Source organism: Leopardus geoffroyi, chromosome B2, assembly GCF_018350155.1.
Source record: "Leopardus geoffroyi isolate Oge1 chromosome B2, O.geoffroyi_Oge1_pat1.0, whole genome shotgun sequence".
Classification (NCBI taxonomy): Eukaryota; Metazoa; Chordata; class Mammalia; order Carnivora; family Felidae; genus Leopardus; species Leopardus geoffroyi.
The window spans coordinates 71,297,444-71,317,046 of NC_059332.1; the positions used below are offsets into that span (position 1 = coordinate 71,297,444).

General features: G+C 36.8%; 1 long non-coding RNA gene across 3 annotated transcripts in view; it reads left to right on the plus strand.

The window, feature by feature from the left end:
- The window catches only part of LOC123608637, a 32,405-nt gene extending 17,745 nt beyond the window's left edge, over nucleotides 1–14,660 (plus strand). Inside the window, exons 1-3 of one of the 3 annotated variants that reach the window (XR_006717350.1) lie at nucleotides 10,799–10,954; nucleotides 11,051–11,268; nucleotides 13,458–14,660. This is a non-coding gene — a long non-coding RNA (uncharacterized LOC123608637). Of the gene's footprint in view, nucleotides 1–10,798; nucleotides 10,955–11,050; nucleotides 11,269–13,457 lie in introns of those variants that run through there. The other 2 variants (XR_006717348.1, XR_006717349.1) reach the window with 2 other exon arrangements.
- The last annotated feature ends 4,943 nt before the right edge of the window (nucleotides 14,661–19,603 follow it).

Genomic DNA, 19,603 nt, shown 5'->3' on the forward strand with positions numbered 1-19,603 from the left:
GAACTTGATTTGTTTGTTTTACTATTACCTACATAAATAAACGAGTTTAATTTGAATATTAAGTTGTAAGGGAAATATATGTCAGGTCAGGTAACAAAGAACCTAAATTGAATAATTTAATTCCAGACCATCTTAAGACGTATACAGATTCCATGGTAAAAATATGGTTGGCTTGTTTTGCTTTGAATATATTGTAGCACAAAATCTATTTTTTCTTAAGCAATTATATGCTTAGTAGATTTCTCTCTCGCACATGCACACACATACATTTTACTAGTTATTTCTTTTTTCTGCCAGTTTGGTTTGTACTCACAAACCATAGCTAAAGTGGAACTTGCAAGTTGAAGTCCAACCAGTACCAGAATTTGATTGCAAGCAATGAAAACAAACTCTGCCTAATTAAACAGAGAAGAAATTTGTTGGAAGAATACAGGTTAGCTCACAGAATCAAAAGGAAAGCTGCTGAGCAGCCCCAGGAATGGCAGACCTAGAGCAGTTCTAGGGATTAGGTAAAAAGGATCAGTGGACAATGTCTGCGGGAAGCTCACTGGAATGAATCTACACCCTGTCTCAGTAACATTCTGCTCAGGATCCAGATTCCCAGAATGAGAGTTCACAAGGCCACACCTTGACTGGGACATTCTGAACATCTTCATTGAAATTATGACGAAGAAGACAGGGAGTTGGAAAGACATAGATCTCCAGAGTTAAATCAAGGCATGGTTACCAAAAACAGGAAAAGATTCTGGGAGTTGAGAGTAGTACATGTTCTTAGATTCTGAAATATAACATACTGTAACTACCATAACATTTATTTGTAATTGCTATCTATGGCTTTGATCATTAATGGTTAGAACACGTGGGAAGATATTGTAGCCAGCAAGGCTTTTGCTAAGAATAATAAATAAGGGAGTACCTGGGTGGCTCAGTCAGTTAAGTGTCGGACTCCTGGTTTCAGCTTAGGTCATGATCTCACAGTTTGTGAGTTCGAGCCCTGTGTCAGGCTCTGCACTACAGTGTGGAGCTTGCTTGGGATTCCCTCTCTCCCCACCTTTCTCTGCCCGTCCCCTGCTCACAGACTCTCTCAAAATAAATAAATAAACTTAAAAAAATAATGAACAAGAAAAACAAGGACATTTCTTTTTTAAAAAAAGTTTATTTATTTTAAAGTTTATTTTGAGAGAGAGGGAGGGCATTTGTGAACACAAGCAGGGGAGGGACAGAGAGAGAAGGAGACAGAGAATCCCAAGCAGGCTCCTTGCTGTCAGTGGGGAGCCCAATGCAGGGCTCAAACTCACAAACTATGAGATCATGACCTGAGACAAAAATCAAGAGTCAGTTGCTCAACTGACTAAGCCACCCAGGTGCCCCTGTTTATTTGTTTTTGAGAGAGAGAGAGAGAGAGAGAATCCCAAGGAGGTTCCACACTGTCAATGTGAAGCCCAATTTGAGGCTCAAGGCTCAGTCTCAAGACTGTGAGATCATGACCTTAGCCAAAAGCAAGAGTCGGATGCTTAGCTGACTGAGCCACCCAGGCATTCCAAGGACATTTTTTATTTATCCTATCTCCCTCCTCCTTCCACTTGTTACTACTAAGCTTTCAATGGAATATGCAAACCTTAAATGAAAACTTTCTCTGCACTTGGATATGTACAGGCAACAAGCCAGGAAACCTAAATCACATTCCCAGTTGTTTCTCTAATATGCTAAGAGATCTTGGCTAATTGAACCTTTTTTAAGGTTTAGTTTCTTCATTTGAAAAATGAAGGTGTTAGAATACAATTTTAGCTATAGCATTCATTTCTGTGGTTAGACAACAGCAGGCAGAGCTCTTTGCTATTGGTTTCTGCCACCCTTTCCCAGGGTCAGGCCATTCAACAGAGGACCCATGGGCCCATGTGCTTACATTCCTGGACGGTGACTAGTGGAAGGAGAATGTCCAGCCCCTGTTGAGGAGTTGGGATGAGTCCATTCATTTTTCCATGTACTCATTCAATCAATCATTAGCCAGGCCTACAGTGTGCCAAACCTTAGGGGATGAAGGTGAGAGCCACTACCCTCAAGAAGTTCAGAGATATCGGTTCACAGTAATTCCTAAGTAAGAAACAAGATCTCGTGAATTTGAACAAACCTGAAGAAAAAGAGAAAGAGTCATATACAGATCACCCTAACCTCCAGTGCTAACTGTAGTGACTGGTTATGCATAAAGGCTATGGGAGCAAGGAAGAAAGCACCCTGTCCACTACAGAACAGGGTTAGAGGGCCAGGGATGGTTTTGAGGGGATTTAAAAAATAAATAGGAGTTTGGTTCATTCTTTCAACAGTTATTGGGCACCTTTGTGAAGACATGTGCACAACAATGGAAAATGGCCATAAAATGAAAGATAGATAGTCTAGGAGATGAGAGGGAGGGAGGAAGGAGAGAGGAAAGAAAAGATGTTGTAGACAGAAAAGTAAAGAAACAACACACTTGCAGTTATCACTACATGAAAACAGAATAATATTAATGGCTAATGCTTCGTGCTTGCTCTTTGCTAGGCACAGTTTTAATTGCTTTCCATGTACCGATTTATTTCGGGGACAGGCACTGCTATTATTCCTGTTTTACAGTTAAGAAAAAGATAGAGAGTTTATTTAGGCAACTTGCCCAGGGAAATGTGGAGAGAATGAGGTAGGTTTGGGATTTGAACTCAGACAAGTCAGGCTCTGGAGTCTGGGCATTTAACTACCATGCTATACCACCTCTGCACATACATAACAGCTGAACACTCATCCAATGTAAATTTAGTAGGGTTGGTCTATTTTAGACCAATTCAAAATACAGAGCCAGTTTAAAAGAATAAATTAGTACCCACAGCTATAAATATTCTTCTTAAAATTACACTATCATTTCCTTTATATAGCTTCTTTTTTTTTTTAACCTTGGGCTAAACCTACCCTAAATTCAGCCTTTATGACTGAATCTTTGGCCAAAAATTAACGCTTAACTAGAACTGGAGAAATTCTGATCCACTTGGGTCTTCCTAGGTCAGAAAAAGAAAACGTTTGAAAATTGAAAAGTGTGGTTATTTTGTTGTATGAAGATTAGTAGTTCTGACTCATAATAAATAAGTGAAAAATGAGGTCTTATGAATTTGAAGAAAACCTGATGGACAATATGTTAACGTTTTTTGTAAGACAATCTTGTCACATTCCTCCCCCTCATATTTAAGTAGTAATATCATTAAGAGTTATAAAATTTCTTATTTGATTATAGGGTTTTTTGTTTTCTTAGTACCACTCATTTTTATAACTATGAATTTATATAACGACATTATCTGGAGATACAAAGTCATGCAACTAATTTTGGTCTCGTTGTTGTTGCTGTTGTTGGGCTTTAACTGGTAACTGAAAGAATTTAGGGACTAAAATATTAAAAAATAAACAACATGACATACCCAATCTCATAATATAGCTTCACAGCACAAACATGTTTGAGGGTTGATGTAAAAGATAACTTCTTTATCACTATAGAATTATCTTTCATTAAATAATGAGAATCTTAAGTCTAAAGCCTGAACTTTTTCTCTCAGAATTCTCTCTAGACCCTCAAACCCATGGACACCTTTCCTTCTTCTGAACTTCCGTGACATTCACTCCCTCTTGTATCATTGGTCCTTATCACGCCCTGCCTGAAGGATAAGTAGTTGTTGTTTATGTATATACTATTATTATCTTGCTGGAGTATAAGTTCTCCAAGATGGGGACGGTGATTACATTCCTCTGTATCCTCTAATACAAACTACCACACGGTAGACCCTCAGTAAATATGTATGAATGAGATATTTGATCAACTACATACCACACTGGGTAATTCAAGCTAAAAACTTTCATTAGAGAACATTATTTAAACAGTCTGTCAGGGCGCCTGGGTGGCTCAGTCAGTTAAGTGTCCGACTTTGGCTCAGGTCATGATCTCATAGTTTGTAGATTCGAGCCCGGTGTCGAGTTCTATGCTAACGGCTCAGAGCCTGGAACCTGCTTCCGTTTCTGTGTCTCCCTCTGTCTCTGCCCCTCCCCCCCCCCAATAAATAAACATTAAAAAAAATTTAAACAGTCTGTCAGTCTACATTGAATCAAATGGGTGATTTCAAAGTTCCATTTCATATTAACTGGTCACACGCAAATAAATGCAAATAAATGATTAAATGCACGGAAGAGTCAGATTTAAATCAAACAATTGTTTTAACTGTAGAAACAGTGTTGACACATATAGGCCATGTCTTCTATTTTATTTACATATTTTTCCTCAGTATCTAGTACATTCCCAAGAAAAGCCCAATAAATGCTGGGTGATGTTGAATGTATATCTATATGACTACAGCTTTGCAAATGTTGTTTTATTATTGCTTCCATAAATGTATTTTGATAGGTTTCTATATCTGTTTTTAATACTGAATTTTTAATAAATGATTTGAAGTCAGGAAAGAATCAGTTGTCCCCAGCTAATGTAAGAAAGTAAAAACAAAATATCTGTTTTCTGATAAGTAGGCCACACATTTTTTGTAAGTTTGTTTGTTTGTTTAGAGAGGGAGAGAGAATCCCAAGCAGGCTCTGTGCTGTCACTGCAGAGCCCGAAGTGGGGCTTAATCCCACAACCGTGAGATCATGACCAGAGCCAAAATCAAGAGTCAGACGCTTAACTGACTGAGCCACCCAGGTGCCCAGCCACACTTTCAATATGCCATTATCCTCCACTTCTCTTTCTTTTGGGACTTTCTCCTGGTGTTTAGAGAGTCATATGAATATGGCTGGTGGATCTAAACGCTAAGGCTTGCCAATTATACAATGGTTAACAATTTGAAATTTTCTCTGGCATCTGGAATTAAAATAGAAACTCCAAATAGCATTTCCATACCAATTTCATACCATTTCCATATTAATAGTTTCCCAGACTCACCTTTCACAAGTGACAAACACACGGGCCTTAATAGAGAGTTTTCACTCTCTGGGACTTAGCCAAGCAATGAATGCCTGTGGTAGACAGGAACATTGGGTGGATTTTATCTGGTAAGCATATTTCAAATACATAATTTATGCCACAATTTCCTTGGAAGTTTTGTAACATTATGATAAAACAAACTCATGCATGGAGAGACAATTGTCTTTTTACATATGGAAGTTCTCTGTCTAGCTCCAACTATTCCATTTGCATATAGTAAAAAACCACAGTGAAGACTGAGCATGTTGAGCAGTATTTTAGTAAGACCTTGACCTAACAGATAGTAGTTTCACAGTCAAGCAGAGCCAGCCTTAGGCAAAGACAGGGATTGTATCGGGCATCATGGTCAGTTGGGGCTCAACGCTTGGAGCCCTCTCTTGAACGCAACTAGTTCTGTTGAGAGAAGGACAATGATTAACATTCCCAAATCAAAGACATTTTAAGTGTCTAGCAGTTGGCTGGGTTTAAGTCACAAGTTACTGCACAGCTATAAATTAGGCCCCAGCCACACCAACATGGGTGCACCAGGCTAGTATTTTCCAAATTTACTGACGACAAAACACTGTCAAAATTTTAGTACGCATGTGTGTTTGGATAAAGGTACACAGTAAAGAAATGATATCATATACACCTTAAATTTACACAATGTTTTATATGTCAATTGTATCTCAGTGAAAATTAAAAAATTTGAAGCAGAAATGACCTCACAAAGGAATGGAATTCTGCAAGAAATGATTAAAATTTGATCTGTGACTTTAAAAAACTATAGTTAGACTCTAATTAAATAATAATAAGAAATTAGAAAAATTAAAATATGTCAATTGTGAGAGTAAAAAGAACAATATATAAAGTTAAACGTACATTTTATAATTTTGTTAGAAAACCTGCCATACAAAACCCCCCAACATTTTAAATTAGCAAACTGATTTCTTTTTACATTGCCAAGTACTTATTCAATATTAGAAATAATATTCTCGATTCATACTTCAAATATATTTCAAAACTTTGTTTTTATGGTATGCAGTTTGAAAAATAAAAATCATTTACACAGCTCTATTGAAGAGAAGAATATGAGCATTATTTTTTAACAGTTACGCATCTTGAATTAAGCTGCTTTGCATCTCCAGTCCAGATATCATTTTAGAACCCCAGATCCAAACAGTCAATTGCTTCTCCAGGACACCATTTGGATTTCTCATGGCAATCCCCTTTTGGAAAGCCTCTTTTGGCATCCCACATCCACTCTTATATCCTCTAGTACAATTTGCACACAGTAGGCCCTCAATAAATATGCTCTGAGACTTGACCAACTAGGTACCACACTGGACAGTTCAGACTAAAAAAATGCCATTTTCCCCTCTGTTCTTCCTCTGTTCTCCCATACCTCTCCCATTATTGTGCATTTGTTTTAAAGTTCTATTGACTTATCTGTTCCTACTGGATTGTTAGCAAGGACCTCTTAATTACCTATCAAAGAACCTGGCACCATAGGTGCCATAAATACGAGCCAAATAACATATGATTCATCAGAATCCCTGAATCTGTTTTCTCCCCTTATTCTTGTAAAGACTTTCTTTCCTCAAATGGAAGCTTTGAGAAAATTTCCCATGAATTAATTATCCTGATTTCACTTAGTTTTATGACTTAACCTTCTCATATTTCTCTACCTTAACAAGATGATTCTTAATTTTAATTCAAGACTCTTTCTGTGGGACTAGGAGCCACACTCTGTTGAGGATCTTTAGTGAATCTACTATTACATATTCAGTCTTTTTCACCATATGTTTAATTAAGGAACATATCAGATAAGGATGCCTGGGTGGGTCAGTTGGTTAAGTGGCCAACTTCAGCTCAGGCAATGATCTTGTGGTTCATGGTTCATGAGTTTGAGCCTGTTGGGCTCTGTGTTGACAGCTCAGAGCCTGGAGCCTGCTTCGGATTCTGTGTCTCCCTTTCTCTCTGCTGCTCCCTGCCTCACGCTCTGTCTCTCTCTGTCTCTCAAAAAATGAATAAATGTTTTAAAAAACATAAAAAAAAAAGAACATATCAGATAGCCCTAGGCCCTGTGTCATTCCTGAAGAATGTGTCTCCACGTTGCTTCCCCATGTAGGGAGGTTGTACTCAGACCTGGTCCTTTGCTGCTTTTTGGCTCTCCTCCTACAACTTCTCAGCTACATCTGCATGCAGCTCTTGATTTCTGGTCTCTTTTCCCTGATACCATGTAATTGGCTTGAACTTGGCTTCTTGTCTATACCCTTGCCTCCTGGCCCACAGCTGAGATGTACCCGCTGCTTGTATGGTCCCAATTCCATCATGCTCAAGGCAGTATGTGCAGCTGCCATTATCATTGCCTGCAGTGAGTGCTCTCACTTTCCAACATTGCTTCCCATCAACTGACCCATTTGATCTTCATAGATGCCAGGGAAGGGAAGGCATTCATCATTGCAAAAGCTTTTCTATTTTTAAGGGGGCTGCAAACTTAATAACTATTTTTCTCATAACTGATTTTTTATTTCTCACCTACTAGATAGTGAGTGTGTTTTAAATTTACAGAGTCACTATAACTGAGTTTCTGGTGGTTTAATCAGTCTCTTTTGGGCATGCCAGTCTCTTTTAGGCAAATGCTAATTATATAAGATTTTCTCTTCCTCCCCTTACTCAACTCTAAGATACTGTCATGATGTCATGTGAGGGGGTGGAGGTGGGGAGAGTAGTGGTGAAAACGGGTTTTGGATTCAGATAGTGACCTCTGAATCAGTGGACCCTCACTCATCTCTGCAGTTGAGTGCCTGATCTGGTCCCTGGAAATTGCAACTGCTGGTTGCTGACAGACCCATCTGCCTTGTGTGTCATTGTGTAGGCACCCATCACTGGACCTTGCCCCTGGATCTTGTTAGTCTACTGCGTTTTTCTAGATCTTTGCTTTCCTCACCAGAACACACAGAAACTTCTGGATCCCTTGCTTACTGTACACAGGCCAGGCAAGTCAGCAGATCAGACTTTTTGGTGTAGACAAATTCTTTCCACCAAATGCCATTGCTGGGCACCACACCACCTCTTCTCCCAAGACTCACCAGAGGGAGCAAAGCAAAGGCCTTCTGCCTTCAGGATTCCCCAACATATTTAAGGCATTACCCTTTTGGAAGGGCTTCTGCCTAGGTCTTACTTTCTATCCCTGTCTCTCTTCTCTTTGCTGCAAATCTCCCCTAAGCCAAAAGAGATAGCCTGACCTCTCCTTTCCTTCTTTATGATATTCCCCAAGTTACAAGGTCCTCCCTCAGGTCTTATCTTGAATTCTGTCTATCCCTGTCACTTTATAACTTCCATAGACAAAGTCAACATGGAGCTAAAAAAATATAGAAAATTGTATAGTCTTTTGACAAAGACCAAATTTCAGGATTATTTTTTTGCTGCAAACTTAAAACCTCTACTTTGGGGGCGCCTGGGTGGCGCAGTCAGTTAAGCGTCCGACTTCAGCCAGGTCACGATCTCACCGTCCGTGAGTTCGAGCCCCACGTCAGGCTCTGGGCTGATGGCTCAGAGCCTGGAGCCTGTTTCCGATTCTGTGTCTCCCTCTCTCTCTGCCCCTGCCCCGTTAATGCTCTGTCTCTCTCTGTCCCAAAAATAAATAAACATTAAAAAAAAAAATTAAAAAAAAAAAACCTCTACTTTGGATATTAAAAGCTGAATATTGAAACTCTCTTTATTTTTGCATTCCAGCTATAATATAATCCTAATGCCTTGGGCAGAATGAGCAAAGGTCACACATTAAGAAACGCAAAGGAGAAAAACTCATTAATATATATCAAAACATTCCCATTACAGTATTGATTCAGAGAAAATATATTAACTATAGCAAATTCCACTAATTTGGACTGAATGGTGAGGTCAGTCTGAATTTGCAAAATGTATAAGTTATTAACTATTAATAAAATAAGGAAAAGTAATATTAGAGTATGTAGAAAAAAATACTATTAAAGATAAGAAAAGCACAGCTATCACTGAACATTTGGAAGGGCTGGGCTCTAGGTATTTTTCTGTGTGTATGCATACATTATACATGTATGTCAATACATCTAGATATGCATTTATTTTATACATACATGTAGTGTATGTCTTAAGTTCTATACAAATATGAGCCAATTTATCTTTATAACCGATTTTACAGAGAAGGAAACAACACCGAAAAATATACTTGCCTGATAGTTGGTAACCTGTTTTGCTAGGTTTGCCTGGCTTTGGAATCCTAATGGATAACTTTAATAAACCTATTTTTTAAAAATGAATTCTATGAAGATACAACAAATGAAAAAAGGTAAGTAATATACTTGTAGAGAAATGACGATTCTTGAAAATGTTTTATGGTGACACATGGTAGCTCCACTTGTGATGAGCACATCATAATGTAGAGAGAAGCTGGATCATGACGTACACCAGAAATTAATGTAACATTGTGTTTCAAGTATACTCAAAAATTTTTTGATGTTTTATTTTTGTATTATTAGATTAAAATGTTTCTATTGTTTATTTTCTTAACAAACATTTCACAAATGTTACGAGGAAATTTTAGTGACTAGTTTACCTAGCTATTCAGAAAGTTCACATTAAACAGATTCACCTTAATGAATTTTTGTTGTATGATTTCCACAGAATTAACATAATCTTTCTTTATGACATTTGTCATTTTATCCACTTTCTCTAGCTACCTTATAATTATACATATCAAAATATTTAGTCAATTCATTAAAAAAAAAAGAGTCAAAGATCACAGACACTTAACATCACTTAACCAAATAGATACTTGAACTAACTGAATTGGCAAAATATAGAAAAATTCAAATTTTCATACCCTAGATTTAATAGTAAGATATAAAAACCAAAATATATGTGTAAATTACTTGCTTGAAAAAAAGACTTACTGTTCAATATAGGCAGAAATTTTAGACTAAAAGTGACTTTTGGATCACCTAGGTGGCTTAGTTGGTTAAGCATCTGACCCTTGATTTCAGCTCAGGTCATGAGCCCAGGGTTGTGGGATCAAGTCCCGCATTGGGCTTCACACTGAGCATGAAGCCTGCTTGAGATTCTCTCTCTCTCTCTCTCTCTCTCTCTCTCTCTCTCCCCCACTCTCTCTCTCTCTCTCTCTCTCCCTCTACCCTTCTCCCCTGCTCATTCTCTCTCTATATATAATAAAAATTTAAAAATAAAAGACCCTAAAAGTGATTTTTGAAAATTGGAAGGCAGCTATGCTCACCACTATGCTACCAACACCCATCGACTTTTGAAAATTGGAACTTTAAAAAATAAAAATTTTACCACAAACTATAACAAAATAATTAAATTTTTTTTGAAATAGACAAAATGTCAGTAAAAGAATGATTAAAAATATTTTATTAAACTTAGTGCCCAGATCTTGGTTTCTAATACCATTCTTTAATAAAAGAAACCAGGGATCTTTAGAGAAATCCTTGTTCTAGGATGAGAGCAGGGAACATGCAAGATGAACCTGGGGTATCTTACATGCCAGAAAACAGGAAATTACTTAAAAAACAACTCACACACACTCACAATGATGGGGTATGACAAAGGGACACAGGAGCCAACTGAAAGAGCTCCTAATGGCCAAATGTGGAGCAATTTGAGCAACAAAATAAAATAGTATAGGATTGTATCCAAAGTATAAAATAAATATCCATGAATCATACCAGTATAAATAAATAAATAAATGAATAAATAAATAAATAAAAAAGGAGTAGAAAAAATTGCCCATGCAGAAGAATTTGGAATAATGTATGTACTATTCCACCTATAGGAGATGGAACATAATTTCCTACTTCACAAACAGGGGCTTCACATAGAGCTATCCTTCCAAAGGATACTGCAGGGAAAGAAGAGACTGCATGGAAAGAGGAGAAAAAGAGTAGTTGTATATTGGAAAAGCCTGACAAATACTACCTCAATTGGGTGATCAAGGTTAATATCAACAATGATAAATTATCTGTATAGTATGTACCTTTGATGTGATAGGGTGAAAATGACACTTTACCTCTGTGGTCTTCCTCCCTAAAGCCCTTAATCTCAGATCAGTCATGAGAAAGACATCAAACAAATCCAAATGGGGGACATTCTGCAAAATAACTCACCAGTACTCCTCAAAACTATAAAGGTCATCAAAAACAAGGAAACTCTGAGAAATTGTCATAGCCAAGAGGAGCCTGAGGAGATAATGACAACTAAATGCAATCTAGTATCCTGGATGAGATGCTGGAATAGAAAAAGAACATCAGGTAAGAACTAAGAGCATCTAAATAAAGTATGGGTATTAGTGGTGTATTAATGGTGTATCCATATTTGCTTATTAATTGTAACAAATGAATCATCTTAATTTAAGATATTAATGAGGGGTGCCTGGGCGGCTCAGTCGGTTAAGCATCTGACTCTTGATTTCTGTTCAGGTCATGATCTCATGGTTTGTGGGTTCGAGCCCCACATCAGACTCTGCGCTGACCCTGTAGAGCCTGCTTGGTATTCGCTCTCTCCCCTCTCTCTTTGCCCCCTACTCCGCTTGCTCTCTCTCTCTCTCTCTCTCTCTCAAAATAAATAAACTTAAAAAAAAAAAACTAAAAAAAAGATATTAATGATAGGAGGGATGGGTGAAATAGGTGATGGGGATTAAAGAGTGCACTTACCATGATGAGCACTGAGTAACCTATGGAATTGTTGAATCACTATGTTGTACACTTAAAACTAATATAACAATGTATGTTAACTATACTGGAATAAAAACAACAACAAAGAAGATATTAATAATAGGGGAAACTGGGTGTTAACTCTGTTCAATCTTCACATTTTTCTGTAAATCAAACTATTATGCAAAATGTTTATTTTTTTTAATGTTTATTTATTTTTGAGAGAGAGAGAGAGAGGAGGGGGCAGAGAGAGAGGGAGGTGCAGAATCTGAAGCAGGCTCCAGGCTCTGAGCTGTCAGCACAGAGACTGATGTGGGGCTGGAACTCACGAACCATGAGGTCATGACCTGAGCTGAAGTCGGTAGCTCAACCGACTGAGCCACCCAGGTGCCCCTGAAAAATGTGCATTTTAAAAAAGAAGCTACACATGGAAATAGAGAATAGCACAGTTCTATACTTATATTCAGGAAACACATAAGACTGAAAAACATTGAACTATATTATAGGATGCACTCAGTAAAATCTAATCTGTAGAAAAGACCACAGGACAAATGACTCAATTTATTTAACAAATAAATTGCAAGGAGGAAAATAGAGAAAGCTGAAGTATAAATTGAATTAAGAGACACAGCCAATCACAATGGGTGGATTTATTTGAAAACTTATTGAAACAAACTGCAAAAAAATGACATTACAAAACAGTTGGAATATTGAGCACACACTGAATATTTGATGATATTAAGGAATTACTGCTAATTTTATGTTGAGTGTGATTATGCTACCGTGGTTATTTTCTCAATATCTTTATGTTTAGAGATACATATTGAAACACTTGAGAATTAAATTATATAAACTCTGATATTCACACCAAAATAATATGGGATAACGGACTGTTGGGTAGGGGTCCAGGTGAAGCAATATTGACCATGAATTGTTAATTGTTGAAGTTAGGTTAGGTATATAGGAATTCCTTATATTATCCCATATGCTTGTGTACATGTTTAAAATTTTCTGTAATAAAAAGTTAAATGAAACAAAAACTACAAAGTGAAAATAACTGTCTAATAAGCCTTACTGTATAGTACTCTATTTCTAAATAGTAAAGTGTTTTCCACCTACACATCACCAATTCTCAAAATAGCAGCTTCAAGATAGAAAGTGACATTTAAGCTGTGTCTACAGGAAGCCAAAAACTTACTGGTTGATTTGATTAATTCAGACAAAGAGCTAGTCAGTTTTGCAGAGGGGGAAAAATCAAACTGTTCATTTCATTGAGTTTACTGAATAACGCCTTGAATAGTGCTATGTACATAATAAGTGATTAATATTTGCTGGTCAATAAATCAGTGAATTTAACATTTGTTCTGGCACCTTAATGGAGACACAATTTGGCTGTGAACAGTAATTGTAAGAGAACTTGGAAACAAAGGTAAAAGGCTAGCTCTAGGCAAAACTATGGAGAGTGCAACATTTATTTATAGAATACTCATGTGCAAAGGACATCAGTGCAAGCACACAACCAAAGTTCATGACAAGAACAAGAACCAGCTTATAAAACTATCATTAGATTAAGTTTTGATTAAATTCTACCAGAAGTTGTTACAATGTTTATTTGTGCTAAATGGTATTTCAATGACTTATATACTATATATGTTTTTTAAGCATCATGTGAAGACCCTAATGTATGACCCTTTAAAATTTACAAAGCACTTTCATATTGTGGCATATCATGTTACCTTCTTTTGTGAATCAGACAAAAAATAGGTAACATTATCTCTGTTTTTCAGGTGAAGGATAGGCTCTGGGAGACTCCCAGCATTGTCAGTGCCAGAAGCAGAGGAATGGGGACTGGAACCCAGGTGTCCTGGCACCAAGTCCAGCGCTCCTTGTTATACTTAGCCATCTCTCAAGGGGAAATACATAATATACTCCTGGTGCTTCTACTTGGATTATATTGGAAAGAAAGTTGGCATGAATAAATATCTCTAGTTTACGAACACAAATAACTTTCTTTTTTGCCAATCTCTACTATTTAAATAGTGTCAGTATACTAGTGGTTCTTCTTAATAACTGTCTATTATAAATAGTCAATATTCTGGGCAATGTAATGCTCGATTAATATTACATTCTGTTTTCTCAGTGATGCACAGTTGAAATCCAGAAACTAAGCTCTGTGAGGATGGTAAACATTCTTCTCAACATTAAATCCTTTGATGTTGAAAAAGAATATGCATTAAAGTATCCTAAAATATTATATAATAACTTTATAATATAAGTTAACACAAGCTCATCATTCTGGTCCATTATTTGGCACATGGCTTTATTCTTTCATAGTTTCTTCTTACCTGAGGACTTCTGTTCCTCCTCAGTAGATGTAGTCCACTTACCTATCATGACTTTACTGCTGCTTGATTTCATTTTCTAACCTATTTTATGTGCGAGGAAAATCATTCATAATAGCTTGTGTGTGACTGTGTTTCACCTCTAGTCAATGACCATTTTTATTCAAACTATTTTAAACGATGTTTTGGAATCGGTCCATCCCTTGCCTTTGCGTATATTCTATATCTTTTTCTAACTTTCCCAAATGACTCACTTTTTGCTTTTGTTTTTAATTAGAGGCTCTTCTTATGGTTTCTTCCTGAGTATCCCCTTTGGAGCTAGGCAGATATTGTTTTGCACAGCAGAATGTCCAGCTGAGAACAAAAATACAGACCTGTGTTTTTTGCAACAATCTTTAAGTGGGTTTAATCAGAATGCAGTTTTACAGTTCAAATATATCCATATTTCAAAGACCACAGAACTTAACATTATATGCTCTCTTTTTCAGCAATGTGAACAAACCAAACTGTCAAACACTGAACCAGTGGAAAATGAATGTACTTCCAAAATCATTTCCCTGATCTACTGCAAACAGCTTGATCACATTGGAGAATGTGACCCATGCAGTTGCTGAAGCGTGTTTTCCCACTATACCTCATGCAGAAAAATCAAAGAGTAATCTTGAAATGTCACTTCACAAACAAACTGAAGAAACTGGAAGAGATAAACTAGGATTTCCCTTGGTGGGCCATGCAGAGTGGCAGTGGGTACCTGGGAGAGCCCTAGAAACTTGGGGGGAGGGTCAAAGACCAGGACCTGGTGCTGAGCTTCAGGGAATGAATCTTCCTAGAGCATTCCCACTGGTGAATCAGGATACCATCTGCGTATGTCATCAAGTGGCTCGCTTCCCGCCTTTGCCAAATATATTAGATTTTTATTGTTGCCGTAACAAATCGCCATACGCTGAGTGGATTAAAGCATCACAAATTTATTTTTACAGTTCTGGAGGTCAAAAGTCCAGTAAGGATCTCACTAGATTAACATAGATGTGTCAGCAGAGCTGTGTCTGCTTTTGGAGGTTAGCATAGCAGGTGGAGTCTCTCTCATAACAAGTTTCACTGACTCTTTTGTCACCATACCTTTTTCTCTGACCACCTTTGGAAAAGGTCTCTGCTTTTAAGGATTCGTGTGATTAGATGGGGCCCACCTGGCTATTTCAGGATAATTTCCCCATCTCAAGGTCTATAACCTTAATCATAGCTGCAAAGTACCCTTGTTATGTAAGGTAACATTCACAGATTTGGGGGGACAGGAAATAGGTTTTTTAGGGGGTCATTATCCTGCCTACCACACCAAGTGAAGAAAGAGTAGTATAATCTTTATCTTTCTGGCCTCCACCTTCCTGATCTTAACCCACGCTGACTGGATCTGGGCCTACTACCATACATTCCAACATATTCTAACACGACCCCCTTCTTATTGCTTAGTTTTATTTAGCTCACTGGCTTGAAAACCATACCATCTATGATTTCCCTTATTATCCTCAACAGTATCTAGGATGTGGAAAATGTATAAGAAATAATGTGTTTTTTGTGTTAACTGTAAAAATATGTGTTAATTCTCAGTAACAATCTTACATCTACACATCAGTTGTCTCTTGGGGTAGGGGCCTAAATTTTTTTCCAAAATGAAACATACGCATTAAAACAGCAGTATGAGATGGTCATAATATACTTAACAGTGGCAACCAATTTGGATTCTTTGAATAAATAAAACTGTGAATAGATGGGTTTCTTTAGATGAGGACCTTTAGAGAACTCCCACCTTCCTTTTAGTCTGTGCCCTGTGTAGCGTCAGGAGGACAGAAGATTATTGTATTGTGTTCTTAGGACCAAATGAATAAACATCATTTGCCTATTAAAAATTACGGTATTTTATTTTTAAAGAACTGTGCTGGGGGCGCCTCGCTGGCTTAGTCAGAACAGCATTGATTCTTGATGCCGGGGTCATAAATTCAAGCCTCATGTTGGATATAGAGATAAATAAATGAATAAATAAAAACTCAATAAAATTGTTTAAAATTTTTCGGTTTTTCTGTGCTGACAGCTCAGAGCCTGAAGCCTGCTTCAGATTCTATGTCTCTGTCTCTCTCTTCCCCTCCCCCACTCATGCTCTTTTTTCTCTCTCAAAAATAAATAAAAAAATAAAATAAAAGAAAAGAAAATTCAGCTTAAAAAAAGAACTATGCTAATACAAGTTTTGAAGTATAGGATATGTATCTTGGTTACAATTTTACCGATGAATGACATTAAGTTTTTTTACATTATATAAATTGAAGACAAAATTGAATTTACCTTGATGTTAATTAAGCTTAAGCTTCAAGTCCCCTAATTTTGGAATAGTAGTATTTGATCATAGTTTTCTAAAGACAATCAAAAATGCATAGGTTTAGGACCCCATAAAACTTGGGTCCACCACTGACTAGAGCACTTTCCTGTTTGAATTGCCTAAATGTTTAATAATAATATTTCTTTAAAATAAATATATTTGGTCATATTATTTTGCTATTTTCTATATCTTAGGTGTGATAGACTATTTGTTCACAATTGTTTATTCCTCTCCACTTTTCCATATTTCCTTTAAAAAATTTTTTTTAAGTTTATTTATTTTTGAGAGAGAGAGAAGGGGGGAAGAGAACATGAGTGAGGGAGGGGCAGAGAGAGAGAGAGAGAGACAGAATCTGAAGCAGGCTCCAGGCTCTGAGCTGTCAGCACAGAGACAGACAGGAGTCTAGAACCCACGAGCGATGAGATCATGACCTGAGCCAGACACTTAACTGACTGAGCCACCCAGACTCCCCACCATATTTCCTCTTAATACAACATATTTCTTCACCCTACTGACTTTGGATTTGCTTGGCCAATGGAATGTGGGCAGATGAGTATGCTGTGTCCCAGCAGAACAATGTCCTTGTGTAATTTGGCTCTGTCTCTTAGCTTCTGCTCTCTACTATGAGTATTACCTGGATCCCAGAACGAGAAGACATGTAGAACCCAGACAAACTCAGCACAAGCCCTGTGAATCTTTAGCCTTCATGTAATGTGAAAGAAAAATAAATATTTGTGGGTGCACTGAGATTTGGCCATTGTTTGTTATTGTAGCGAAGGCCAAGAGTGATTGTCATTCTGTTTACTCTTTTATTTCACACTAAGGAATCTGTTCATCTATCTGTCATCTATCTATCTATCTATCTATCCACTCTAGTATTTTCCTGGATTTGCAGTATACATATTACACTCTTTGGTTGCCTGTAACTAGCGTACTTATTGATGGTTGCCAAGGACTGAGTCATTAAACACATGCCTTTTCTTCCCTGGAGAGTCCTGTGTGTGTGTGTGTGTGTGTGTGTGTGTATTTCCTTTCCTTCTTTTTCTTTTTCTTTTTCTTCTTCTTCTTCTTCTTCTTCTTCTTCTTCTTCTTTTTTTTTTTAAAGAAAATTGGCAGGTACACAGGGAAGGAAGCTTGTATCATTGGGGACTTCAGATCCCAGGACTGTGCAACATGCTCACCATTTTCTGAAAATGCAAAATCCATCTCTGTATGTTTTCTTGAAGTTATTTCATAAAATATGTGTTTTTTTCTAATTATTTTTAATTATGCCCCTATAGAATTAGTGCAAATTTCCCCTACTTGTTTATCTGAAAACCTATTATGTGAAGTGAGGCTACGTCCCCTGATGGGTACTATTTACATTTTAAAGCATCTAAGGGGTCTGTTTTGTGGATGCTCTCCAGTGTAGCCAAATTAATGTCATTTCAATTTTTTGTATTTCCACATTATTTACCCAATTAGTAATAACAGATGTTATTTGTGTGTAAGTTCATTAAATACATTATTTCCTTAAACATGCAAGGTTATCAGGAAATCTATCCTTTCCCTGAAAAGTGTTATGATTCTAAACTATCAACTTTTTTGACTGTGTATATAATGAGATATCTTAATATGTATCTGTTGAAAAACTCACTCTTGGTAGAAAAATGAACTGTTTTTGAAAAGAAGTATGATATTCTCTTTATTTTATAATTGCTTTGATGGGCCTGACTGAATGTGTACTCCATGTTTCAAAACACTCCTAAATTTGAATTGTGAAAAAAAATCTTTATTTAAAAAAATTTTTTTAGAAATAACCACTCACAGTTATGTAAAATCTTAAAGCTATTTAATATATCCTAAATTTAAGCAAAAGGAACAAAAAGTTAATGTTCAATAAATTATGTTAAAAAATAACCCAGGATATAGAGAATGCTAGAATTATCTTTATGCCTTTTTGTATATGTGTGTGAGTTCAAATGTATTCTTACTCTAAAATAAAAATGCCCAAGAAAGATTTAAAGGGAGGTTATATCATAAATTATAGTAGGTATTCAACAAATGTTGAGAGAATAAGTTGCACTGAGCTAGAAAAACGTATCTTTTTTTTTCAGGGGATAAGAAAATGGAAAAAGGCACTTTTGGAACATTGCAATATCTAAATTTAGGTTGCATTGATAGATACTCAGAATTGATTGTGGAAAGAGCACCTCTAATGGCTTGACTATATTTTTCTTGTATTGGACTAAATGTTCTTTTAGCAAAAAAGTTTTATTTCTTTAGGTCAAGACTAGTGGTGTGTACGTAGCCATCTGTGAACTCTGTTGTCTGAGACTGACTTTTCCATTAGTGAAGACAGAGCCATGTAACTGACCAGGCATGAAGCAGATCCTATCAGCACTGGATCCAAGCATGAGGGAGCTGCGGCATGAATCTTAGCTCTTCAAGTGCCACGACCCTTTGGTCAAATACTCATTTTTTCTAAATTTCAATGTCTTCACTTGTAAACAAGAAATACAATGCTCCATCATACAATTGCTATAAAATTTAAGATTCTGGAAGTAAAGTGTAGTAGTGGGCTAAATGGTGGTCCCCCAATAAAGATACTCATGTCATAATCCCTGGAGTCTGTGAGTGTTACCTTATTTTATAAAGGTCTTAGATATTTAATTAAGTTAAGCATCTTGACATGAAGAATCATCTTGGCTTGGCCAGCTGGGCCCTAAATCCAAAGACACATGTCCTTATAAGAGTGAAACATAGGGACATAAGATAGAAGAGGAGAAGGCTATTGAAGGCAGAGATTGGAGGAAAGTCGATACAAGTCAAGGAATACCTACAGACATCAAAAGCTGGAGGAGGCAAAGAATGTATTATCCCTTAGAGCCTTTGAGGGAATACAGCCTCTCTAAACGGTGGCATCTTGATTTCAGATGTCTGACTTCTAGAAGTGTGAGAGAATGAATTTTTGTTTTAAGCTACTCAGTTTGTAGTGATTTGTTACAGTAGCCATAAGAGGCTAATACATAAAGTTTGTGGTTTATAATAGGTTTTTGAATAAATATAAAATTTGTCCTTTTATTCCAAACCCATCATCACTAGAGGGTACATTTTATTTATTTATTTATTTATTTATTTATTTATTTATTTATTTTTTTAAATGTTTATTTTTGAGAGAGAGAGAGACAGAGAGACAGAGTATGAGCAGGCAAGGGGTAGAGGGAGAGGGAGACACAGAATC